The sequence below is a fragment of the Pseudopipra pipra genome, chromosome 3 (assembly GCF_036250125.1).
Source record: "Pseudopipra pipra isolate bDixPip1 chromosome 3, bDixPip1.hap1, whole genome shotgun sequence".
NCBI classification, from domain to species: domain Eukaryota; kingdom Metazoa; phylum Chordata; class Aves; order Passeriformes; family Pipridae; genus Pseudopipra; species Pseudopipra pipra.
Genome location: NC_087551.1, coordinates 22,369,914 through 22,396,350, shown reverse-complemented (window position 1 = coordinate 22,396,350; position 26,437 = coordinate 22,369,914). Strand labels below are relative to the sequence as shown.

The 26,437-nt window shown below is 39.5% G+C and overlaps 1 long non-coding RNA gene across 2 annotated transcripts in view; it reads left to right on the top strand.

The window, feature by feature from the left end:
* The window catches only part of LOC135412490 (uncharacterized), a 126,636-nt gene that overhangs the window by 28,293 nt on the left and 71,906 nt on the right, over window positions 1-26,437 (top strand). Inside the window, exon 1 of one of the 2 annotated variants that reach the window (XR_010429684.1) lies at window positions 11,811-11,871. The exons of the other annotated variant lie outside the window; for it this stretch is intronic. This is a non-coding gene — a long non-coding RNA (uncharacterized LOC135412490). Of the gene's footprint in view, window positions 1-11,810; window positions 11,872-26,437 lie in introns of those variants that run through there. 2 annotated transcript variants of the gene reach the window in all.

The window sequence follows — 26,437 nt, the reverse complement described above, 5'->3', positions numbered from 1 at the left end:
TGCAAAATAGGCAGCTTAGTAGTGGCAATTGAGAGACTCTCATGCAGCAGCTGATATAAGTCATATTTCTTTTGGAAGAGAACCAACCTAGTTTTTTTTTTTTTTTGTTATGTGTCAGTGTGAATCCAAGAAGCCTTAGATGAGTTGATGGCAAAAGGCAAACACACACACATGCACGTACACACACACATTCACATGAACACACACAAAAAAATGCAGCTTTCCGTGTTCTTTCTGTGTTGGCTCTAAATGTGCTAGAACAATATAGCCAGCTCCCAGCCCCTGCCAATCCTACATCTGCTCTCTAAAACCTCCAGCAAATAAGAATTACTGTGGGGTTGTTTAACCAACGCTTACAATATACACACTTTTCATTTTTCCGTCGCTTCTATCTGTACACTGGTGGCAAAGGTTTGAGAGATAATGGAGAATGATACCCACTGGGCACTTGCCTTTTCAGTGCTGTGAGGTGGGCAGTAGCAACCTAGATCTCTCTGCTGGCAAGTTTTGGGGCAATATAAAATGTTTTTCATTGCCGTGAGCTTTTGGGAAATTGTCTATACTGTGGGGGGTGGGTTTCTGCTGGTTTTAGGGTGTTTTTTCTTCTCAGGGGAAGGCTTTATATTTTGTGGTCTTCTTTTGAGTTTCCTCTTTTCAGTCATCTCTTAAATAATTCTGACCATTCATGAATGTAATATTTTTGAGAGATATTTCTTTTATCCTATCTCAGATTAGTTTTGAAAGTACTGCAACATGATAATATTTTTGTAGTGTGATCAACCTCAGAACAATTTCTCCAGCATGGAAAATGGTCTGAAGTCGTAGTTGCTTCTTGCAGAGGCTAGAGCAGAAGATCTCAGTTGAGCTTTTAGATTGTTTTTCCTTTTCCGTTTAGGCTCAGCTGTTACAGAGACCTGAGACAATTGCGTGTTGTCTCACAGTAATAAGACACCATAATAATTCTTTCCACCAAAGAGTCCCAAAGCATTCATGAGTGTTTAATTACCTATTCCATTTCACAGATGAGGATGCTGAAATGCAGAGCAGTTAAGTGATGTGACAAAGGACACCTAGGTATTTGATAATGTAACTTGAAAAAGAAACAGCATGTTCTTAATCCACTTTGCATCACAGTGACTGGACTGTGCTTACCATCAATGTGACTAAAGAAATTTGCATGACTTTGAAGCTTTGCCTCCAAATTTACTACTTAACTGTATTCCCCCCCCCCCCAAGTATGCTATAAGTTTGAAAATCCACAATTAGTTCTGAATCTCCTTTGTTTGTGTATTTTGCAAGAAGACAAATCATCACTATTACTTCAAAATATTGAAGAGATTTACAGAAAGTGCTGTAAATGGTAGTGTGTTGGTAGGACTGGAAGCAAATTTTAATTCACCCATAGAAGGCTCACATCTGGCACTACAGATTATATCAATCCTGTGTTGAGTACTTTGATGCTAGTGAAGACTTGTGCTGACCCTCTAAATTTTCTGTGAATTTCTCTCCGTAAGAAGAGATCTCTGGAAAAATGTAATTCCTATCTTCTGTTGCAAAAGTCATAACTCTGCAGTAGTGAAGCATGTCAAGGAAGAGGGTGTTTATTTTGAGAATTCAGATGAGATGTGCTAGTTCAAAGTTCTCTTGGACCAGGTGGAAACCTGCACAGATGAAGTAATCTCATGTGGAAATTCTGGCATAGCTTGAGGAGAGAAAACATCTGTGGGGTCTGTGAAGTAGCCCTGCATTGCTTTACCTGATACATATCATTTTCCAGAGGTCTTTCTTTGCTGAAATAAGCTGACCTGTTCCCTAATTGCCCCAGCACTGCTTTTTTCCTATTCACTTTTGTGGGTAAAAAACAATGCTCATGAGTTAGATGTGCATGTGAGCAACAGCTTCCTCAAAGCAACAGTGGAATGAGCCTGTGTCCTAAAGCCTGCAGGAAGCATTACCCTTTATATACCACACTTATCAGAGGGGCTGGGAGAGCCCACCTGTAGGTTCTCAAACCACTTCTGGTGGTGGGAGTTGTGCTTTACCTGTCAGTGTTCCTGACATGCCTGCAGAAGCACGTGTTCTTCTCATTCTGCCCCTCTACTCTGCTCTGGTGAGAGCCCACCTGGAATATGGAGTTCTGGGATCCTCAGCACAAGAAAGACATGGACCTGTTGGAGAGACTCCAGAGGAGGCCACCAAGATGATTAGAAGGATGGAGCACCCCTCCTGTGAGGAAAGGGTGAGAGAAATGAGTTTGTTCAGCCTGGAAAACAGATGGCTTAGGGGTGACCTATTTGCAGCCTTCCAGTACCTGAAGGGAAACTACAAGAAAGATGGAGAGACTTTTTATAAGGGCATGTAGTGACAAGACAAGGGGGAATGCATTTTCAAACTAAAAAGGTTAAATTTTAAGAGGAATTTCTTTGCTGTGAGGGTGGTGAGCTACTGCAACAGGTTTCCCAGAGAAATTGTGGATGCCCCATCCCTGGAAGTGTTCAAGGCCAGGCTGGATGGAGCTCTGAACAACCTGGTCTAGTGAAAGATGTCTCTGTACATAGCAGGGGAGTTGGAACTAGATGATCTTTAAGGTCCCTTCCAACCCCAACAATTCGATGATTCTGTGATTGCAACTCTCAACTTAGAGATTTGAGGCTCCTGTTATTTATTTAGAGGTGATCACCCACAATCAACGGTCTGCTCATTAAATCTTGTCTGGGATGCTATTAAAGTAATATTCTATTATCTGAATTAGTTACCTGAAAGAAGCGTTCAGTAGGGAACCTGGTTTAGGTTTTTTCCCCTTGTGTTCTTTTTGGCATGGTTGCTTTCTCTAAGGTTATGGAACAATCCATATCAACTTGTACCATTATTTCCCACAAATAAATGTAAAATAGGTTACTTAGAACTTCTTGTATTTCCATTGCTGTTTCTCAAATAATACCATAAATACTTTCTTCTGAGGCACTCATACAATTTTCAACCCCAATGCATTAATTTTTTTTTCCCCTTCAGGTGGACTTGAGCTGTCCTTTTCCTCAAGAAATGTGTGCATGTGTGTGTGTGTGTCTGTGTGTGTGTGTCTGTGTGTGTAATGGAAACGCTGACAGACCTTTAACTATAACAGCATGAAAGGCGCCACTAAAATAACAGTGGAACAGATGCTGTCACCACTGCCCCTGGTGGGGAAAGAAGATGAAACAGAAGGGCATTAGAGTTGGTAGATGGCAAATTAATCCTATTGTACTAGCAGCTGCAACCACCAAGATGCTAGCATTCATGCTTAGACACTTCCAGTACACCAAGCTCTAGTAGGGGTGGTTGGAAAGGATGAGGCAATGAAAGGTCACTGGAGCTGTTTCCATCTCAATAATGATAATAATAATAATAAATGTTGCAACCCAGTCAAGGATCCTTCTGGTATTTTGAGACTCTCAGTATTTCTCAATGCTTAAGTATAACCCCAATGTAATTTTTGTTTTCTTCTCCCCTCTTCGCACTCTCCATGGTTTCCATGCTGAAACTAATTTTAGACCTCTTTCTTATGCTTATATTAGCAGGAAAAAAATAATCACTTTTATTTTTAAACAGTGAGTAAGAAAGTTATAATTTTCATTCCTAAGACAATCTGGGTGATTTTGTGGGGGTATTGTGGAAGTTGAAACCCAGAAAGATCTGTGACCTTAAATGGTTGGATTAAAAAAGGAATCTCGTTTCCAATGAAGGCTGAGCGGATGGTGTAAATCAGAATTTTAGGAGCTCAATTTATCTCTATAGGATTTTTTTTTTTTTGGTAAAAACTTGTTGAGGGGAGCTGTGCAAACAATAGCTTGTGTAAGCCAAAGCTGGCATCTAGCAATTCTTAATGTCTGAATGAAAGTGCTTTTTTTTTTTTTTTTTCCCCTTCACAGTACATGTTGCCAAGAAAACAAGGAGTAGTTGCTTTAAGCATTTACAAATGGTAATGCACCAACAGCTGGTCTCAATCCAACTGAGCTATTGTAGGGGTATTAAAAAGACAGGCCAGAGTTTGAGATCTACTGCCAACCTCCCTTGCAGAGTTAGGGAACATTTTACTTGGAAAAAAAGGTCTTCTCTTCCTGCAGAGATCCACGGCTGTATTCTCCTGCAGAGCCTGAGCCCTGCCTGGCAGAGTAGGCAAAAATACGTCGGTGGGCCAAATGCTTCATTGACATGAAAGTGTAGAATCTAATAGGTCTCCAGCTAGATTATTTATCTCAGTCTAATATTATAGTCTTTATCTGCGTTTTTCACATTTTGTTTATTAGATGAATTAGATGAATTAGTTGTTTCATATGACTGTATTTTTATGAATTTTCTCATTTTCCTAGAAAAATCTTACAACTAAATGAATGTAATACCAGTATTAAGGAAACTAAAGTAATTCTTCTGAATTGAAGGATTGTTCTAAAGGGGGTTTAATCTGAAAGACTTTTCTGCTTTCTGCAAAAAGCACTCACACTCTTTTCTGCATACAGCAGGAACTGTAAAATATTTTTTGGACTTCTAGGTTTGTAGGTAACTATAACACTAAATAATACTTTTTGAATATAATTACAGATAAACTATGTTTACAGAAAATGTCCTAGAGAGAGCAATAAAAATTATTATTTTTCATGCTAAAGGCCTCTGCTCTTAGCAGTACATTTTATATATGCTGCTTTTTCTGAATAGAAATGCAGTGTTTGGCTTTTCCCTGAAAGATAAATGAACCTATTTGTTGATGTGCCACACTTGAGCTGGACATTTATGTGAAATAAAAAGGGGCAAATTAATTGTAAAACAAAACACTCCCCTCCCCCCCGCATCAGAAACAGGCAAGCAAACCATCACACAGGAAAATGTGAAAAATGTACCTTTTTCTTTCTTGTTAGAGATATTTGTATTTCTAGGGTGGCACAATGCCCACTTGTTTAGGTTTGTGTGTGTGTATTTATTTATTTTTTTACAATCATATGGCTTGGTTCTGTTTTCCAGATCTTGTCCGAGAGCTGTTATTTGAAATAAAAATGTTTGTATCCATTTCCTCATTAATCATTGTAATACAACCTGCTGCAGCTAAATGACAAAACAGATGCAACGATGAAAATTAAAAGTGATGGATACTTATCTTTGGCTATAAAAGCTGCTAACAATTTAGAGAACTAGAGTGCCTTTTGGAGCTAGAATGTGGTAAATGAGAGAACAATAATAGGGCTAAAGAGTTTGCTGTTTGTAAACCAGATAACTATGGGGAGGCTGCATCACTGTCTAGCACCTGTTTTGTGTGGTTTGTCTTTTCTATTGAGTAAGATCAAGTGAGGTATTATTTTAATGTCTGATATGTATAGCATTGTTGGAACTAAATGCAACCTAACCCCAACAGAACTGCTGCAAACATGACCTTGCTTTTGTATGATGTTTTGAACTTGAAAATGGTCCTCTTTCTTTTTCTCTGCCACACACACCGGCATGGCTTGGGAGCTTTTCTTTGTAAAATGGGTTCCTTTTCCCTAATGAGAGCAGACCTATTCCAACATGAAATGTGGTTTTGAAATGTAGCACTCTAAATCTGTCTTCTTTAGGTTTTCTTTGCCAAAATACCATTTTTTTTTTCAGTGCATTTTGTGGGGATGCTCGCCCTGAAGGGTGTAAAAATACAAGGGTCAAAATTTGGGAACTCCACTCCTGTGTGCAAAAAGAAGTATTCTCTCATTCATCTCTATCTTCTCTCCTGCTGTGGCTGGGACTCTCTTGCCTGCTCTGAGCTCTGCTGTGCCTGTGATTTGTCTGTAGGCTTCCAAAATGCTAATACACAACTCTGAGACTGCCAATCAAAACCTTCATGTGCTTGCAGGGGTTGTCCAGATGAAACTATTGAAAAATACATGACAATACTATATCTGTACTTCAGATCTATATTGTGAATATTCCTAGATTGGTCCTGCATGAATATTTTTAAATGCTGTGCTTATGCACAAGAAAGATGTACACATACCTCCCATGTCCCCATATTTGAGAGACTTAGAAAAAGAGTCTCTGGAATCACAGAATTCCAGAATATTCTGAGTTGGAAGGAACCCACAAGGATCGACAAATTCCAACTCTTGGCCTTGCACAGGACAGCCCCAAGAATTCTACCATGTGCCTGAGAGCTTTGCCCAAAGGCTTCTTGAACTCCGTCAGGCTTGGTGTTGTGACCACTTCCCCGAGGAGCCTGTTCCAGTGCCCAACCACCCTTTGGGCGAAGAAATTTTTTCTAGTATCAAACCTAAACCTCCCCTGACGCAACTTCAGGTTGTTCCCTCGGATTCTGTCACTGCACCACTGAGAAGAGATCAGTGCCTGCCCCTCCTCTCCCCCTCACAAGGAAGTTGTGACTGCAATGATGTCTCCCCTCAGTCTCCTCCAGGCCGAACAGGCATTCGGGATTGCCCCATCCCAGGTGCAGAATCCAGCACTTGCCCTTGTTAAACTTCATATGGATGTGGTATTTGAGGTAAATGAGGAAGCAGAGTGAAAGAGGGAGCTAGAGAGGACATCAAGGTGCTGGCTGAATCATGGAGAGAGAGGTACTGCAAGACTGCAGGACATAGCTCCTTCCCATGGAAGAAAGCTTTTGTTTTCCCTTCTCACAATATACCTAAGACTTTTCTTGGACTCAAGGTGCTGTCACTAGTTATTTCAGACCATGTGACATTTATGACAGATGATAGGTATGTTTTGCTCCAAGTCAATGGAGGATAATTGAGATTTGAGCTGAATGGATGCTCTTCACATTTTGTATCAAAACCTTTCTCTAATGCTGTTGCAGATAAATGTGAGGCCACTATGTGCTCCACCCCAGAACCAGTGAAATTGAAAATCTTTTTTTTCCCCCCTTATGAGACATTCTGTTCTGATAGGAGATCAAAAGCAGCATGGCACTACAAGTTCTACTCATTGCTCAGGCTCTGCATCAGATGGAATTTCTCTCAATATATTGCTTTCATCCACATGAACTCAAGTTTCTCTTGAAAATGTAAATGGTCCTGAGACTGAAAGAAGATTCCGATTTCTCCATTGCCTTCTATCATTATTGATTTGTTTGCTGCCTTTAATGATTTCCATCTTTGAAAATAGAACAAGTATTGCCTTGCAAGGCAGACAAACCAAATAGAGGAAGGGCAAAGCAGCTTAAGGCATTTTTAACAAGCTTGGAAACCTTTTTCTCCAGGTCATTTGTTGGAATCCACCCTGGGAAATCTAAGGTGGTGAGTATTTATCTGTCAGGAAGAAAAAAAGTGATATCAGGAAAAGGAAACAGAGAATGATGTGCATCAGTTGAGGAGAGCAAGAGGTGACAGAAGATGTGACATATAGCAGAAGGCTCCTTCTTTTACTTCCCCATCTGTCACTAGGAAGCTTACACGGTTTTTATTCCTTTTAGATCAGTTCCTTAGTTGCTTATTTCTCCATACATCACCTGCAGTCTGTTTGAAACTTGCTAATGGTCTTACTCCTGGCCACAAAACCAGAAAATTCTTCCTGGAAGCAGGGAACAGAGCATAGCTCTGGATGTGCAGCAGCTGTACCCAGGACTGATGAGTGAAAAAAACATTCATGTTAACTTAAACTTCTGTGGGTGTCCTGCCTGCTGCTATTGGCAGGCTGCCAATGAGAGAGGTCCTTATACTAGCCTGCTTCCCATTCACATTGTGTCCAGCCATGTTTGCAGCCCTGGGGTAGCAAGCACCTCTGGTCCTACAGCCTAGGAGTACACTCAAGCTTGGCTCCAATATCTCTCTTGGAAAAGAGTGCCTGCTCCTATCCTTCAGCAGCACTGCCTTCACTCGAGTGTGGTCACTGCCAGAAAATCCCTGTGCTCAATGAAGCCTGTTCGGTGTCAGCTGATGGTGGAAGTGTCCCTCTTGGAAGCTGCTGTGCTCAGATTCTGCTCTCTGAGAGCGTACAGTTTTGCATGGTTTTCCTGTGCCTAGCAGAATTAGCATATAAGTCACTTCATAATGTCCTTACTGATGTATTAACCACAGCTGAGCCTACTTTGTGCACTATGTACTAAACCACAGTTCACTCACCATCAGTCCTCACCTGAGATGGTTCTTTCATTCACACAGTTGAACTACAAATTTGCTACTTCAGATTTTATTGTTGTGTGAAGTATTCTTATGGGGTGATCTTTTCTCTTATTTCTTAAAGTAAGTCCAAGCTAAATACATCTTATTGACACTCTTGGGAGTCATTCCCTTTACAAGCTCTTGCTATCCTTTAACCAATCCCACAATTTCTGATTACCTAGTACAAGGAACCACACTGAAAATTATTAGCCTATGTAATAGAGCAATATTGTTTAACTTTTGCTGGTCCATACAGGGGATTGTTTACAATATTATAACTAAAATTGCCATTTAAAGCTAGGGCTGATGACATTAGACTGTCTTAGTAGTTATGGGAAGTTTCCAATGAGTAGTGCCTTACTTGTATTTTACAGGCAGGCCATAAAAAATGTTGCCAAAATAAAAACCCCTTCCCTTTTTAGTCTCTGCTCACTTAAATCTTTCAACTAATTTGGAGCTTGTGTTCAGACACTGTAATTCCCACAGTGTAAATGAAAATAATTGGGGTGCAAAGTGTTTGTAAATTCAGATTGTGTTTTCTCTGATTCAGCAGCAAATTGGAGCTGAGTATCCTGACTTCCAGAGCTTTTGTCACAGCACAGCATATATCTTTGAGGACAGAGAACATCTCTTTGTTATGTGAGTACATGATCAGCATAAGAGATACCCTGTGTTTACTTGTGACCTTTGAGAAGCAGCCATAATATGAAGCAATAACAGCATCACCTTCTCAAAACTCGGAGGCATCCTAAAGATTTACCCACTAAGCTTTCAGCAATCAGGACTTTAGAAACTTTCTGCATTGTATTTAGTAGTCCCTGATAGATTTATTTCTCCATTAATTTTTCTAATCCCTTTTTTTACCCATTTGTACTTTTGGATTTCACAGCATCTCATGACAGCAAATATCACAATTTGTGTTGTATGAAGAATATTTATTTTTTAAAATTTTTCTACCTGATAATTTCAAGGAGAGCCTCCAGCTCTGTATATTAACATAATCATTCCCCATTCACCTTCTTTATACTGTTCATGCTTTTGTAAACTCTATCACATCCCTCTTTTGCTGTCTTTCTTCCAGTCTGATGAGCTACAGTTTTGTTCCTCACTGCAAAAAAATCTCTCCTGTGCCTATGGTCAGCTATTCCACCCCTCTTTATAACATTTCTATACACTCTGTGCTCTGAGATAGAGACTAGAAGTATTGAAGATGCAGGTGCATTGTGGACTTATCCAGCAAGATGGTAATTTCTTTTTTCCCATTCTTTTTTTCTCTCATCTTCTTTCCTAGTGATTCCTAAAAGCCCCTCTGAGCATTTCTGGCAGCAGTTGAACACTGAGATGACCTTTTCTAATTATTCAAAGTGACTCCAAGATTTCTCTTCTGTGCAGTGCTGATCATTGTGTACTTAAAACTAGTGTTATTTTCCCCCATGTGCATCAGCTGGCATTCATCACCACTGAGTTTTACCTTAGTTCACGACACTCTTCTGAAGCTCTCCACAATTAGCTTCAGCTTAAGCTGTTCTGAGTAGTGCTGTATCATCAGCAAACTTTGTCACCTCACTTGTACTGCTTTCCCAGGTTGTTTATGAATATAGTGAACAACATATTTGAAACCTTTTTCCATCTGCAAAACTAATTGTACAGTTTTGTTCCTGATACTATTTACTTATTCTAGGGATGCTTAGGTTCACTGCAAGTGGACACTGTATTGACCTAGTAGTGTCCTAGGCCATATGTTCATTGAATAGTTTAATAAATTTGTGAGGCATGACTCCTTTTTGCACAAATTGTTGGATCCTTCCCCAGAACATCATATTTATATGCGTATACTAATTTTATTCTTTATTTTGATTTCTATGTATTTATCTGCTGCAAAGGTCATGTTTACTGGTCTGTCATTCCCTTTTAGTCTTCCATGGAGCCCTTAGGAAGCATAGATGCTTTCACATTTTTCACCTTTTGTTCCTCCAGATACTGAGGCAGAATTGAGGACTTGGTTACAGGTAACTTGGTAACAACTTTGATTAAGTGCTCTTGAATATGCATTTTCTAATTCAAGTGACTGGTTACTATTCATTTATTGATTTATTCTAAGGACTCTTTAACTCACCTTTCATTTTCAGTTTAATCTTTTTTCACTTTCTTTAATAATTTTACATGAGTTTGGCTGAGGTAGCAGCTACTGGGGGCCCTCTGAAAGCCTGGAAAACAAGTGGTGTTTTCCCCAATAGATTGTGAATGTTTTGGACTCTTTCTTTCTGTGCTTTTAAGAGTAGTAATTACTGCAAATACTTTATCATGCTTGGCAGTGTCTCCTGTTAGCCTTTCCGCATTTCTGGGGGGATTTTGTAACCTTGCATTCTGCTTATGCTTTTTGGGAGCAATGAAGTGTATCACAATATGCTATTTTGTTCGTTATCTAAACACTTAATCTCAGGCCAGAACATAATCTCTTGCTTTTTGCTTATGTTCTTCATCATGTTGAATATTGCGTTTTATTTTAATGCCCATGTCTTTTTCCAACACTGCTGGAGGAACCAGTCTTTTGTTTTCAGCAAACACTTCTCCAACAAGTAATGAGTATATCTTGTTTTGAAGTTTACTTCTGTTGCTTCTCTGGGATGTCTTCAAGGAATTATTAACTATCTCTCTGTGGTTTGGAATACAGCTCATTTAAAAAAGGAAGAGATCTGCACTGTTATGTGTTTTATATTTGTTTACATTACACTGATGTAAGATGGATCCCTTTCCAAATGTGCAAGGGGATTTTTACACCCCACTGGTATTCCATACTTTGTATCTTTGCAAATATAACATTACATGATGAAAAGTAAATTTTTGAAACACACTCTCAGTTAGTTTCTAATTGACTTCTACAGTTATTTTCACTCCTAAGCAAATGCTGCTAGGATTTAAATCAGCTGTACACAATTTCCAGCATCATCATCCTGATTTTCCCGCTTCATTTAGGGGTGTTAATAACACTGTAGTTGGCTGCTCCTCTTGCGTATGGACAGGACCTAATCATCCTGAAGACACTTCTTTTGGAAGTGCAACTGGTTTAGGTAAATCAGGATGCCTCTGATGCTGGTAGGTTGATGATCTATGTTTTTACATTGTTCAAACATCTGCTTATAACTGTACTTTACATCAAGTAAAGTCACTTTGCAATGTACCCTTAAAAATGATGAATTTTGCCAAATAAATTTATGTTAAGAATTTCAAAGATTCTCCCTACTTTTGATTACCAGTTGAGGCATTCTGTACTCTCCACATCAAGTGTATCATCACATCTTTTGGGCCAGTCTTTCACTAGATAAAAATGGATGGTTGTTGAAAAACTTTTGAAAAACTTTTTTTTAAATTAATATTATTTGGTTTTCTTTTTCTTTTTTTTTATTCTGCAATTTTTTTATCTCAAATTAAACTTGCACAGCTTGTGATATCACAGCCCACTCATTAACACTTTGTAATACCCCATGAGAGTTAAAGACTAAGAGTGTATTGTCCAATACTGAGTCTCATGTAGTTTTTCAGGTCAGTAATAATGCCCTATGTACATAAGTGAAATATTTCTGTTTCTTGGGTCATCTCTACTAAATGTTTCTTACTTTTCTCAGTGCCAACAAAAAATGTTTTGACTGTTGAATGAACAATTTTCCATAAAATTTTTTTTGCCTTTTCAAATGGCAGAGAGAAAATTCTTCCGGATTTGGTCCACTGATACCTAAAGAAGACAAATCTCAAGCTGGTAAGAGAAGGACTTCTCTTCCTACAAGATCAAGTTTGAACTTATTCAGGCTTCCATGAAGCTTCTTCAGTGCCTGAGAAGATGTCCCCTTTTGCCTGAAATTCGTCTTTCTAATCTCAGTGCTTTACATATTGAACTCCTGACAAACGCTCAAGAATCAAATTTGCACTTTGGTCTAAGGGATTCTCCGTCAGTAACTCTGAGACTAATTTGAGAGTAGGCGAGTCTGTTTGTTTTCATACAGACATAGGAATGAGGAGGCATTGAAATTAAGTGATTTACAAGGGAAAATTCTGATGATGATGTTGATATTCATAGTTTCCTGGCTTTCAGTCCTGTAATTAGATCCTTAAGCAATTCTTCTGTCCTGTAGTTGTGCTATCCTGGCTAAAAATGAGGCCAAACCATGAGTCTGAATCTCAGCATCCCCAGGAGTCAGGAAGTAGCCCGCAGGCTCTATCTTAAATACCTTCAGTGCAAAGAAAAATAGGTGTACACCTTCAGTTTACAGATCTCTGAGGAGTAGCTTGACTTTTTATTTTCCCTGCTAGCTTTTATTTATACTATTTTTTTCTGATCAACGTCTGAATTGTTTGATGTTTGCAAGTCTGGATAGGGACTGGAAGAAGTGAATAGTAGGTTGGTACCAACCAGTTACTGGGAATTGTGATGAGAAAAATTCTAATGATAACTCTTCAGCTGGGCAGCCTTGGAGGAAAAACAGATGAAATCACTTTGGCTAAAATGGATGTCTGCAGCTTTGTTAAATCTCTCTCAAAGAAACAAACTCTTGCCTGATAGTTTTTACAAAGGCAGGAGCAGCCAGAATGCCAAGAGAAAGTTCAGTTCAGACCAACTCTTCAGTGGTATTTCAGTGCAAAAATCCTGCTTTCCTCCTTGTGCTGCAAGGATCAAGAGCAACAAAAATTCTCAGGCTTAGAATTTTTTTTGATTTTTTTTCCCCCTATTACAGTCAGCTTGAACTCAGACATGAGGCGAATGCTGGGTTTGGAAATGCAGCTTTCAGTGAGCAATGAATCTGGCATCCACACACTGCATTGTGCTGCCAGTCCTTTTTTATGTACCAACTCGTGTGCTTCCTACTGCCTTATGAGCTGGGGCTGTCTGTGCCATGATGTTACTATTGTGACAATGATATCGCCAGTTGCCTGCACCATCCCATCCCTTTGGATTTGCAGTTCTAAGAAACAGCAGATTGGAAAAAATAAGTAAATGTCAACCCTCCAGACTTAAAATTAGTCCTTTCTTCTGGGGATCTCATTGCACTTTGTACACCTAGGCCAGTATTCCTGGGAATTATAGAATTAGATGTTCTCATCTCACAAGTATGAAGCACCACACAGTTGAGCAGCTTGCCTGGGAGAATACCTGAAAAATGTTACCTCCAAGAAGAGATTCCCCTCTCCTTATTCCCATACTGTGTGCTAGCCAAATAGCTGTTCTTGTCCAGCAGTATTCTGAGATGAGGCCCGATGCATCCAAATAATGAGTAAAAGTTCAGTAAAATAACATTCATTGTTGCAGGACAGCTTTTCAGGGGAAAGCAGCTGCCTTTGATGGTGTGAGATTTATGATTACTAGCTGAGGACCTCTGAAAATCAGAATGTCTGCTACTATATAACATCCTGTGCTCAAATACAGATTACACTGGCTTGGGATCTCCAACTCAGCTGTGGAACAATTCTTGTATGCTATCATCTGTCTGCTCCAACAGTGATAAATACTCTAACAAGGAGAAAAAAATAATATATTTACTACATATTCTTTGCTGTTGTCTTTCTCAACCTGGACAGCTCATTCCACTCTCTGGTTCCTCCTAGGCTCAACTATTCCATGGGGCCATCTCTTTCTCCTGTTATTTGCAGACTTTGTTCTTCCTTCAGCTGCTGCTTCCCCACAGTTACATCTGATCTACTTGTCAGGCTTTGGTTTTCTGTTTTCCTTCTTCTCTCATAATTCCTCTCCATTTCTCTTTCTCTCTGTACCGTTTCTTTGTCTCCTCCTTCCTCTGCTTTTGTATCTTTCCACCTCTTCTATATGCTGTTCTCCCTGCCTTCACCCTGAATATCTCCTGGACATCCAGTGTCTTCAACCTGTCTTCCGAGGAGGGCTGAATTGTGGTGATGGAACATCCCTTACAGAACCTCACAATTGCATAGATGTCTGTCAAGGTGTCTGCAAGTGACCTTGGGAAAGCTGAGGAAGTTACTGGAGCAGGGGGAGGTCTCTATGAACAGATAGTTGGAGGTCAGCTAACTAACATCTATAGTCATGCGGTAATGCAGTGCCGCAAGCATTGTATCTTGTGGGAACACTTGCTGAACCCCAGCTAAACTGTTCTGTATTCACATACTTCCAATGTACAGCAGCTGAGAAAGGGGGTTACACAGAATATTTTGCAAAATGCTCTGAATAAATGAACTTGTATAATGAGAAAATAAACTTTTCCACCAACTTTCCAATAACTCGCTTCATTTCCCTACAGTGGTTTCCGAGGTCAGCTGCAAAAGTAGTTATTTCACTTGAACCAGCTCCTGATAAACTCTTTCCTCTGATTAATAATCTGGTCTGTCTATTCACTTGTGTTGTTCTCACCTTTTCCTCTGTCTTTTCTCTGGTTCCCAGTCATTGTCTTTTCTCAGTACAGGCTGTTGGCTCAGATGTTATTTGCAGGGCTGCATGAAAATACCTGAGTTAGCCTGTTAGCTCAGGTAGTGAAAGCAGTTTTTACAGATAAGAATGTTACCATTACTAGGATAAGAAATTCTCTCTTTCTCACTTTTTTTTTTCCTTCACAGGGTGTGTTAATCTGGGAGATTGTTTCTTGCTCTTGTACTTGATCACTGAGAGTTATCTTGAGTATTTCTCCTTACAGAACTGCTGTGCCCTATCCTTGTCTCCACATCCATCTCTGAAGCTTCTTTCAGACAATTGCAATGGCTGGCTTCATATTTCTATTCCTTCAAAAGTCTTCTGAGAATTTGCTTCAAAGACCCTTATAAATGACAGCTTCAATGACAAGTAAAGTAATTAACCTACTAATAAAAGTAATTCATAAAGAAAACAAAACATGTTTTGTATTCTGGAAACAGGCCCATAATCAGACTAACCATTTGCTGATTTTCTTCCTGTATTTCTGTGTTGTCCATTCTTGTCTCATCTAATCTACATCATGGCTGAATCCATGCTTATTTCTGTGTATTTTTGTGTATTATTAATGTACATGGGGGTCCTGATAATACAGCATGTACATGTGATTTGGAGAATATATGCATGTGAATATTACCTTCCAATTGAACTATATCCAGAGAGAGACTGGAAGGCAGATCTTCTGCTCCCGCAGCTAATGTGTATATGCAAAACACCAGACTGAAGGAGCATCTATATTACTGCTTGCTCAAAGCAGCAGAGACGATGTCATACATAATACAGAGACATCATTACTAATATAAAACACTGCTGGGGAGAAGGGACACATGGGCGGGCCAAGATGGCAGATGGCTTTTAGTGGCATGCTGCTTTCAGTTCTTCTACCTTTGTAATTTGTGCAATTTAAAGCCTTTGGTTACTGTTTTTAGTCTGCTGTCCATTGGCCCTGGTGGGAGTTTCTGTTGTTGTGTGAGAATGCAGTGTATTTTTAGTGAGGGCCACAGCCAATAGTGTGTGCTGTGTTCTCCTGGTGACTGGTGTTACAAAGGCAGGCTAGTCAAGAATAGCTTTTATGATCAGCTGGTTTGCTGAAGAATTGATGAAAATAGCAGTTGTCTTAGCCATATAAACTCTGCTCTGTTGTACTGCAGGATTTTGTCGTTGCTCTATAAGGCACCACTACTGAGGTAGAAAGCTCTTTGGCAGCTAAAGAGGGAAAGTGGAAATAAAATATACCTCAAAGAGAGGCAGTTTGTAAGTGGGGATAGGGATGTATGAGCATCTTCCCTGATTTGCATAGCGATGGAAAAATTCTTTACGGGGCAGGAACACGAAGGAGCCAAGTGGCCATTCCTGTCCTTTAGGAATGGTGTTCAGGAAATTTGAGGTTCTTTCTGGCCCTGTTGTCTGGGCCAAGGTCACTCAGGTTCCTCTACCCTCAGCTTTACAACCATAAAATAAAAATAACATTTTGTTGTTGAGGAAGACATTGAGCCATTCTCCATCCCTTCATTCTCTGGGAACTCTAATGGTCTCTAAGATCCATTGATGGATGATGCTGGAGGAGTGCAAGGTGCTGGTATAATTGATGCCAATGATAGCTCCACTGGACAAGACTGTGACTGGTCAGTGCTTAGCTGTGGAAAGTTTCCCATTCCATGGGAACAATTATGGCCATAAATTCTACCCTTCAAAGCAATGCCTATAGGCAGCTGCAGCAAAGGAGGTCAACTCATTTTCTACCCTCAAGCTTCTTTTTGGCTCACTTCAGAACCACAGAATTCAGCGTCCACTACATCTTATGTGGGGCAGGCCTCTCATTTCTAGCTACTAGAATAAGTTTAATTTTTTAGATGGCTGAACCACCTTATCGTGGCTTGGCCCAAAAGTGGGAGCACAAGAGTGCTTTGAAGGATCCCATTAAAGAAGGGAGAAGCAGGAAATGGTGGAAATTTTGTGAGAAACCCTTTCTCCTGTGGATAGACACCAGCTCTAATTTTTAGACTGAAGAAATAGAAAGAAGCTGGTGGAAGCTTTTGTGGATGCTTCACAGTTAGAAAGAAGCGCAAGAAGCAAAGCCTGAAATTTGGATCTCTCTTGGTCTTTCCTTCTTTTTTTTACAACTCCTCTGAATTTTCTGATACTTACCTTTCATCACTCATTTTTATTTTTTATTTTCATGAGGCTCTCTTTATTTAGAGCAGGTAAAATCAGCTCAGCTAAGCATAAGCTTTATTGTACTGCAATACTGTTTTTACCTTTACACAGTGTGGATTTTCATGGCAGTTTTAATGCCAAACCATACTTCATATGTACAAATTTATATGCATGTTACCAAGTGTGGGACTTATACTGTAAAGCCAATACACAAGCAGGCAATCTTCCCAAGGACTTTCGTCTCATTTCTATTGCTGAGTGAGGTTAAACCATGACAAATAAGAAGAACTTTTGTTCAGACTCACAGCTCAGAGAAATTTTTGAAATACCCTTGCACAAATATGTTAGTTCTTTTAAGCTCAGACGATTATTCAGCCTGGAGCCTAAGTACCAGATGAATTCCTGAAATTAGTTTAGGAATTTTCTAAGCATGCTTTTGGATTCATCTTTTGATTCCAACTTCCTATATTTTTATCCATTTTCCTGTGCTCTGGACATACATTATAAGTGAATTTTTAAATCAGAATTTGAGTCAACATGAAACTTGAATGCAATAGCCTATTTTCATCTCTATTTTCAGGAGTTTTTATAATTCACAATGCACACGGTAGCTATAAAAAGACACATTATATTTTCAAGGTCTGTCACATTATTTACAATGTGAGAACATAAAAACTCTCTGATGTTTCCTGATAAACAGTCAGACCCAGTAGCACTGATGAACAACGGGTTAGGTACACCAGGTGCATAACCAGCTTCAGGTGGAGTAAAGGAGCCAAGGGTATAGAAACATACTCTTTCTAGAGGACAAGAGTGTACTCCAATATCTGCAGTTTCAAGTGCTGAAGTATGTGGGTTAACAGAAACATTTCTGGTATTTTGTGGCCTAGCACCGCTACCTTCCAGGCAGTCAGTCATCTAAGCAAAATTTCCACATGAGTGGCTGCTGAAAAACACAATGCCCCTTACCCTAGGGTGAATCCTAGTTTTGTTAAAGTCAATGACAAAACTGCCTTTGACTTCAGCGGGGTCAGGACTGGTGATGTCTGTTTTCCTTGCGAGTTTAGGGTTGGAGATATCTTGCAGGAAAACAACTCAGTCTTCCACTCAGGGGATGGAAGAGCTCTATGGATTTGCAGATTTTTCACCTTTATGGCTGCAGAGGGTTTATCATCCTCTGAATCTAGATGTGTCCATAAAAGATATTACTACCCTCCTTTTCACAGGTTATGCTTCCTCACTCTTTAAACTGTTAAAGGGAAAATTAGCCAGATTGGTTTATACAACTGGAAATTGTGGTTTCAGCTGGGATATTTGTCCTGGAGTGAACTGGGGAGTGCTCACATGTGCTACATAGCCCACAGATCAAGATAAAGCAAAAAACAGGAGGTGTAGAGTTGGCTGTGAGCATTAAACTCTGAGTGACTAGAAGGACATGTGCCTATAGTTTAGGTCGTTAGAAGAGTGCCATCACCTTGTGGGTCCTTTGTGAGCTGAAGGTCACTACTTAACAGAGCTCTGTGCACAGGGAGGTACTACAGTCAAGTTACTCTCAGGAAGAACCTTGGCAAGGATAGAAGGCTATATGGGGTTTGACAGTTTGCCTGAATCAAATATTTTCTTAAGGTTAAGTGAAAACTTTGGGGTCTTATATTCATGTTGGAAAAGCTTTTCCTTGTGCTCCTTCTCTGCTGGTCCTGGCATTCCCACAAAGTTGCTGCCACACGCTGAGGTTGCTGGTGGGATGGGTTGTCAGCCAGGAATATGTTCCTATGCTGTGTGCTCAGTGTACCTTCAGAGAGTGGGAGGTATCTCATAGCAGCCTTGTTGCAACGGCCACATCTGGCTTTTTCTACCTTAGCGTAGCTTTTGTTGTCTTCTTTGCTTTTGGTAGTGCCTCAGAACAACATTTCAAATAGGAAACTTCCCAACTTTCGATACAGCCTTTCTGCACTTATATTTAAGAGCCACCCTTAGGTCTACTAGGTGCTCACAGAAAAATATGTGTGTGTGGTTACATACACAAAGTGAAAACAGAACCAGGACTTACAATGAGGTGTTTTCCACACGTAACTGCAAGGCCCTGGTGGGCACACCTGTGTTCAGGTGCTGGTGAATGCTCTGGTGTATGGAGCCAAATTGATGAGTTGGTATGTAATGTGTGCCATTTTAATGCCCTGCAGTATGTTGTTCATCTCTAAAATGGATGCTGTTGGGCTAAATAATTGGAGAATGGTATAAAACAGACAAAAGCAAAACAAATAGAAAATATAAGGAAATTTGTGGAACAATGCAAAAGGACTCCTTCAGCAGGGATCAAGCTTTAATTTATTTCCCAAGAAAATGACTGACTCATTTGAGCAATACCTGCTCTGATCTCTTACATGTACAAATGGCTGACAAAGGCAGGTGTCTAAATTTGCAAGTGACAGAAATAATTTTGTTATGCAGTAGGAGTTGCAGGACTTTGGGCTCATCTGTATTATATAAAAAGAGAAGGTTTCCCCTAATTTTTATTATATAGTTCTTCAACACTAGAAGGTCCTCTTTTTGTTGTGTGCTGCATATCTATGTACAAAGTAAACAGTCCTGATGGCTGACCATAAACAGCATTTCATACCTCTGATCTATATTGCCCGCTCTGTGGAAGAAATCTAATCTTATTTACATGAACATTTATGTATCATAAAATTTACTTTCAAAATGATTCCATAACTCTATAATTCACAAGACTGCACCACTTTAGTGCCAGCATTTCTTTTGCATCTTGTTTGTTTGAAAAAAGATTCTTCTGGCATATTTTGAATTATAAGTTGGCAAACAAGAAGTTTTTCCTCTTGACTTCAAAGAAAACACAACAGCAAAGACTTAACAGCTGGATCCTTGTGGGAAGCCAGCTGACACCTTATTTAGTGACTAATTTTAAATTATGAGAAGAAGAGTGAACTTTTTCGATGTACTTTGTGCCATTCAAATTCTGACTGCGAAGTGCCTTATCCTATCAGAGCAATGTAACTGTGGACCTTGTGCAACACAAGGCAGCTGGGATCTTAAGGTTGGGATTGTGGTAAGTGTGCTACAGACAGACAGTGTGAAGCTGCTGACCCCTGTTCACCCAGGGAGGTCTTAGAGCTTTGATGGAGCAGTGTACTGAGACCAGAAGATGGCAGAGAATGCAGAAGCAATGCTACACTTCATTTTGTGGTAGCTTTTGTGCTGAGTGGGTAGATCATGCAGGCTTGTTTCCAGGACAAACAATTGAAACAGCAAACTCACAAGGGACATTTTGGACTCTTCTGTGAAGGTTTTTAAGTCCAAATTCAACAGCTATCCATCAGACAAGGTTTAAGTGTAGTTGATCTTGCCTGGCTGCAAGAAGCTGGGCCAGCAGATCTCTTGAGGTTCTTTTTGGCTGTAAACTTACCTGATTTTATTGTTCTAATGATGAAATCTGGGGCAAGAAAAACTGCAAGGGACACAAATTCTCCTAGCTGGACAATAACAGAAAAAGGAAATGCTTCTCATTTTTCCTTTTTCTGGCAGGTGATCACTCAAAATGAGCAGTTACTGTAGTATTGTCATCCTTTCCATTATACTTTCCTTTGTGACTTATTGGTATTTGGTCAAAAGATGACTTAAAAGGCTAGTGAAAATCAGTGGTTTACAGTTGGCTTCACTGGAGACTCAACTTCTCAGCCTCAGAAAATCCAGGGGGGCTTTGTATGACTTGTTATATTTGCAGGTGTGATCGAACTGCATCAGAGGGTTTGGCAGCACGTCCTCGAAGTGATCAGCTTTTGGGCTGTTCTATACTATTGTACTAGGCTGTTGCATATTTTTGGTGGAGAAAGTTTTATTGCTGTCCCTTTCCTGTCCAGTTCTGGGTTTGATTGTCAGGTGCAGGTCAAGACATTTGAATTGTGTTGAAGGTTTTGGGTGGAGATGCCACAGCTGAAGTGTCAGGATCCTGCCTGTTCGTTGGTGCAGAGGGTCAGAACCTGACAGGGCAGGTGGACTGGAAGGTTGCAATGCCTTGTTGCTATTATGGTGAGCTGAGCTTTGCCTGGGAAGTCCTCTTAAGCTCTGAGGGTGCTCTCAAGGCACAAGACGCACCAGCAGCCCACCTGTCTGGGATGAATGTTTTGTTTGGAAGGGAAAAAAACTACTAATAGAAGGAGGTGTTTCCATGCTCATATGAACACAAGGTCAGCCTGACCTATTATCTTCTTCTGTCTGAGGTAAGCAAAATCACTTATTACCAAATGGCAGCATCTACACAGGTGACCAATATGGGGACCTCCGCAGCTTGTTCCTTCTGTGAACGTAATAGTCTTTTCTGTTTTCTTTCCTTTGATATTTTCATCAGAATAATTCAGTCTGACAATGTTTTAAGGTTAGTGAGAACAACCAAGGGATAAACAGTTCAGTCACCTTGGCCTCTTTCTTCTCCGAGTATTAAAAGTGAGACTAGCTGTTATTATGATATAGTATTTTACTCATTGACTTTCTTTAGAAGGTTCATAATGTTGATGCTGTTTAAAAAAATCAATTTGCATAAATGCTTTTTAATAACAAAAAAAAGTGTTTACTCTTCCTTGACTTATTAGTCTTTTTTTACATAGCAATTAGATACAAAAACTTGTGTATATGTGCAGATATATACATATATATTCACAAACACACACGTGCATATATATGCACAAAACTTGTCTCCTGAACTGGAAAGCATTCAATTGAGAAAAATAATGTGCCCACCAAAACAATTGTAATTTTTCAACAAGATCCCAGTGTTTTCTTTGTAAAAAACTAGGATTGGAAAAACATGAGGTTTTCCTGCCAGATTCCATTCATTTTCAGCAGGAACAATCTGCTCCTCTCAGCTGAACGTTTTACAGCAAGAATGGCTGGAACTGAGGAACCAGCTCCTGTTTGGAAATAGTAATTGTTTTTAATGAAAATGCCTGCCTACCATTTGGAGCTAATACTAGAACCACGATTCCACTAGGACAAAGCATCAGCTGGACAAAAATATACAGTGCAAGGGGGCAAGATGTCACATTACCAGGAAAGCAAAGGAGAAGGTCTTTCTTTTTTCCTGCTTTCTCTTTTTCTCTCCTTTTCTTTTGGTTTCATCTGTGGTTCCCTAAGAGATACCAGATAATAAAAAGGGCAAGGGCCAAAAATCACCTGGTGGTGATTGGAGTCATGCCAAACCATTGTGTGTTTGAAAACAAAACTGATGGTAAAGGAACAGTGTGTTAGACCTCCCTGATAGTTAGGATTTGCTTGGAAAAAAATATAACCAGCTTGGCAGAAATAATCTAATGTACAAGAAGATGGATGTGATTGAGAGGACTTGGGAATTCAGCCTTGTACAACCCTGTCCGTTCATTGCAGAAATCAATATCTTAAGATACAGTAAAGTTTTTTTAAGGAGAGGTAGATATTCAATTATTTCTTCAATATCTCTATTTAGAGCCAGGTTTTGCTGCATTTCTAATGACTGGATGCAGATTGGGAAATTAGAGAAGCAGAATATGTCTGGCTACATTTAAAGCCAGATGAACATTTAGAAGAACAATGACTCCCAAAATCAAAAATCTGTGGTAGTGCAAACCCAGTGACAGAAATACATGGCTTTTACAAAGCACACTTTCCTTGTCTATCTCAGCTTTCTGCCTTCTAAAGTGATTGACTCTGGAAGGTATCTAATGCACTGCATCTCTTCCCATCATTTTAATGGTGTGAGTCACCATCACTAATATTAAAGACATCTCCCAATTAACACCAGAAAGTTAAAGTTGACCCTTTCACCCACCCTTGGTGTTCATAAGATTTTCATCATTTACTAGCTTTGCTGGCTCAAGCTTGGTTGTGAACACTAGGTTGTTCTCTTTTACTCTGTCATAACTTTTCTGCAATTCAATTTGTACCAAATTGTTAACAAGCTCAGAATGTGGTCTATTAGCACAACAACAGTAGCTTATTAGCTATTGCTTATTTAGATTTTATTTGAAATGGAAGGAGTATATTAGTTAAAAAGCCATGTAGTATAGAATTGTATCTATGATAGTCTGAGGATATTAGAGAGGACTGAGAGATTTGAAGGGACAGGTTTTACCTTTATTAGGTGAGCTGATATAATAGAAAATGGTTTATAATATATCATACTATATATGTATCCAAAATAATATTATAAGAGTTATATAATTATATATATAAAATAGTAACAGGTTGTAATAGAAATGTGATATAATAGAAAATAGTTAAGGTTTCAGACACATCCAACTTGCTATTTTACCAAGTCAGTGAAATGGACTGTCTAGAGCTTAGGCTTTGATTCCATCTATTAGGGAAAATATCTATTTAGATACACCTTAATGATGCCTAATACAATGATGTCACTATCTATTTTTGCAGCAGATGCAGGATGGCTCTTGATATCAATGGCCATTGGAAACAAAGGCAAACAGAAATGTGAACTCACTCTCACCCCAATAACTCCATTGTGATAACACAGGTTAATGGTGAAAATAATTCAGGTCACTGTGTGAATCTACTGGACCACAGCACGTTCTTTACAGGCATTTCAGTTTATCATGCTGTATTTTAAAAAGTCAAAAAAATGCCCCTTAATCTATAGCTGTGACAGGAATCTCTTCCAGTGACAAACTGGAGTTTCACTTACAAATCTTTGAGTTGTTTTCCTGTATGTTCAGTGTGTTTTGGAATAGCAGAGGAGGAAATAAAGGTTGTACCCAGCTTTGAAAATGCCCAAATTTGATAGTACAATTGTCAGTGTGATCCTGTGGTGGAACTGTTTGTACTGTTGGGATATTCCAGGGGCCACAGAAAAGCCAGCTTGGATGGCTCCAACCCAGGCTTCAGCCGACTTCATGGAGGCCTGAATGGCTACATGTACTGGAGTATTAGCAATTCATTCTAGGTTGCCCAATTTGCTTAGCATTCAACTGTCTTTTAGCCATTGCAATTAAAAACTCTTGGCACAATAGTTATTAATATCTATCTTTTAAAGGTTACTGCTTGGTAATAAAACCTTACTGATACTCAGAGGAGAATTATGAAGCTAGTAAGACAAACTAATGACTTGACAGTGTAGAAATAAGCCAGAAATCCTTTCAAGAACCATCTCTTTTTCTGACTTTACTAGCAACACAGAAGAGAATTGAGAGGGTACAATAGATGCCCTGAATTCGTGACTTGTTTTTTGTAGGGGCTTACAGAGCAAACCGCATTACAATTTGGTGCTTACATTTGCTTATAAATCTGATCTGCTGATTGAGAATCCAGATTTTGCAGTGCAACCCCAAGACCACAGAAGGCTGCTCCCAGAAACCTTTAGTTAAACATATTGATGGGCCAGACGTACTGACTAGGCAAGGAGGGTTTAGATGAGCAGCACACTGTCTTCGGTTGAACTGCTGTGTCTTGGATTAAGAAGGAAGACTTTTTAGCATGGACTGCATCTGCAGCCCTGTAAATAAGTCAGCCAATGAATTTTTGCTGTAAAACCTAGCTCTTGCGTTCAAATAGGATCTGGCATTGTGGAGTATACATTTTGATTCAGATGCTTGAGATAGGTGCCTGAGTTTGAGTATCTGAACACCATAAGACTGCAAACTTGCAGCTCATTTTGTGGGCAAGCAGTACATAATTTTCTTTTTGTTTTGGTGAATGTTGTTCATCTGGAAAGAAGTTGTTCTGCCACTCATGCTCGAGTCAGCCATTAAAGGAGGATGAACAACATGAAACATGGCTTTTCAAACATTATCCTGTATGTTTTGTTAATAAATCCCAGTTTATTAGTCATTTCCTGTTTTGCTCTAGAAAAAGCCAAAAGAATCTATTAAAAGCCTCTCCATTGATTTCTAAATGAGAAGTAGAAAACATGGTAAACTATGCAATTGCTTCTTTGAGTTGAAGAAATTAGGCCTGACATTATTTTCTTGTTTGTGAGGCTTGCTGGAAATGGATATTTCTGCACTGAGTGCTTAGAGATCTGACATAGCTGAGCATGTTCAGATCCATTAATAATAATAACTTTGAGTATGTAGCAGTTTTATTATGGTAAATGGAGTAATCTTATGTTTTGAAAGCTCGTAGTAGATTTGGAGGAAAATAATGGTGCAAAATGACATGGATAATTTCCATGCATATTCTTTGAGTTTGATTTGCTTCTGACACTTTCACACCAGTTTTAAACACTTACTGCTTCATCAGTTAGGTCTGCTTTGATTCTTCTCTTCCATGAACCCTCTGCAAGATCCAAGCAGCAGAGCTCTAATTAGGGCAACCCAAGAGGACTTTCCAGCTATTTCTTTGAAACAGACCCTTTGTGCCTCTTTCTTTGCTAACCCAAGAAATGGAAGAATATTGAAAATGTGAGTCACAATCTTTCAGTCAGACTCTGCTGGTATGTCATACCAGTAACAGGTGTAACAAAGTGTGTTGTCACTGATGTATCCTTCCAAAGTTGACCACACTGAAGTAAAGGAGAGAGTTAATTATTGAGGAATAATGTAGAATACTGTACAGTATGGTAGCCAAGCTTTCTCTTACTGGGCCAGTTGCTGCTTTCCTCATGACGTGAAACTTTGACTCTATCCAGACTCCACCTTAGGGCCAGACCTTGGGACATCACATCTCCCTCACTGCCCTGGTTTCCATGCAGAGAGAAGCAGTGTGTGTAGCTCATGTGGGTGTACACCACCGACCCTCCCACCTGTCTCACTGGGACAACATCTGCCCGTCTTCAGCAGATACATGCCCTTGTATCTCTGTGGAGAGGTAAAATCAGCACTGTACATACAGCTCTCTCTTTTTTTTTTTTTTTTTTTTTTAATAGAGTTTCTGTGGACTGTGCATAGAATGGCTTTTCAAAAAAGTTTGGCTTAGGTAAAATACTACTTTGCCAGTTCTTTCTTTACTTCTTTGCTCTCTCTCTACACAGCTCCATCTGTACTGTCTGTATTGTTTTACACATTATGTTCTCTAGACATTCTAACAGGTTTATTTCTATCTTGGGCAATGACAGAGTGTGTTTTGGTGATTCATGTTTCACTGTAACAGTGGGGCCCAACAATATGCTTACAGCTTATGGAGACAGTTCCTCCACCTCCTCTCTGCAGCAATGTCCTGAAGCTCACTTGTTTTGGGTATGCTAAGGTCAGTGAAGTTCTACTTATTTCCTCTTTCTTCTCTGTCTTTAGAATTTATTCTCTCTCTAGTGACTTAGGTCCCCCTGTTCAGATCAGGCTGTGGTTTTATTCAAACAGGGTATTACAAAGAGATCCAACAAATTAACACATTGAAGTCATCGTTATCTAATTATGCACCACACTACACCAAAATAATTCCATGCTAGGTCATTTAACTTGAGGAAGATCACATGGACTTTGTATGAGATAATAGGAGAGGAAAATACAGGTGTGAATCAGGGAGCCCAAAAGAGCTATTCTGAAAACAAGAACTCTGAAATATCAATCTTACCTGTATGGGCTGATAGCTGTTAGATGTGACATATTGCAGAGCAGGTATTGGGGCCATTCTTTCAGGTCTAGACAACTTGGTAAGATTTGTGGAAGGAGTGGCTTTTGTAGGACTTCAGAAATCAGGTACCAATGTCATGACTGTTGTCAGATATGACTTTTGTTTTGTTGCATAGCTATAGTAAGCTTTTCCTTTCTCCATTTTTTAACATTCCATGACTACAGCTTTT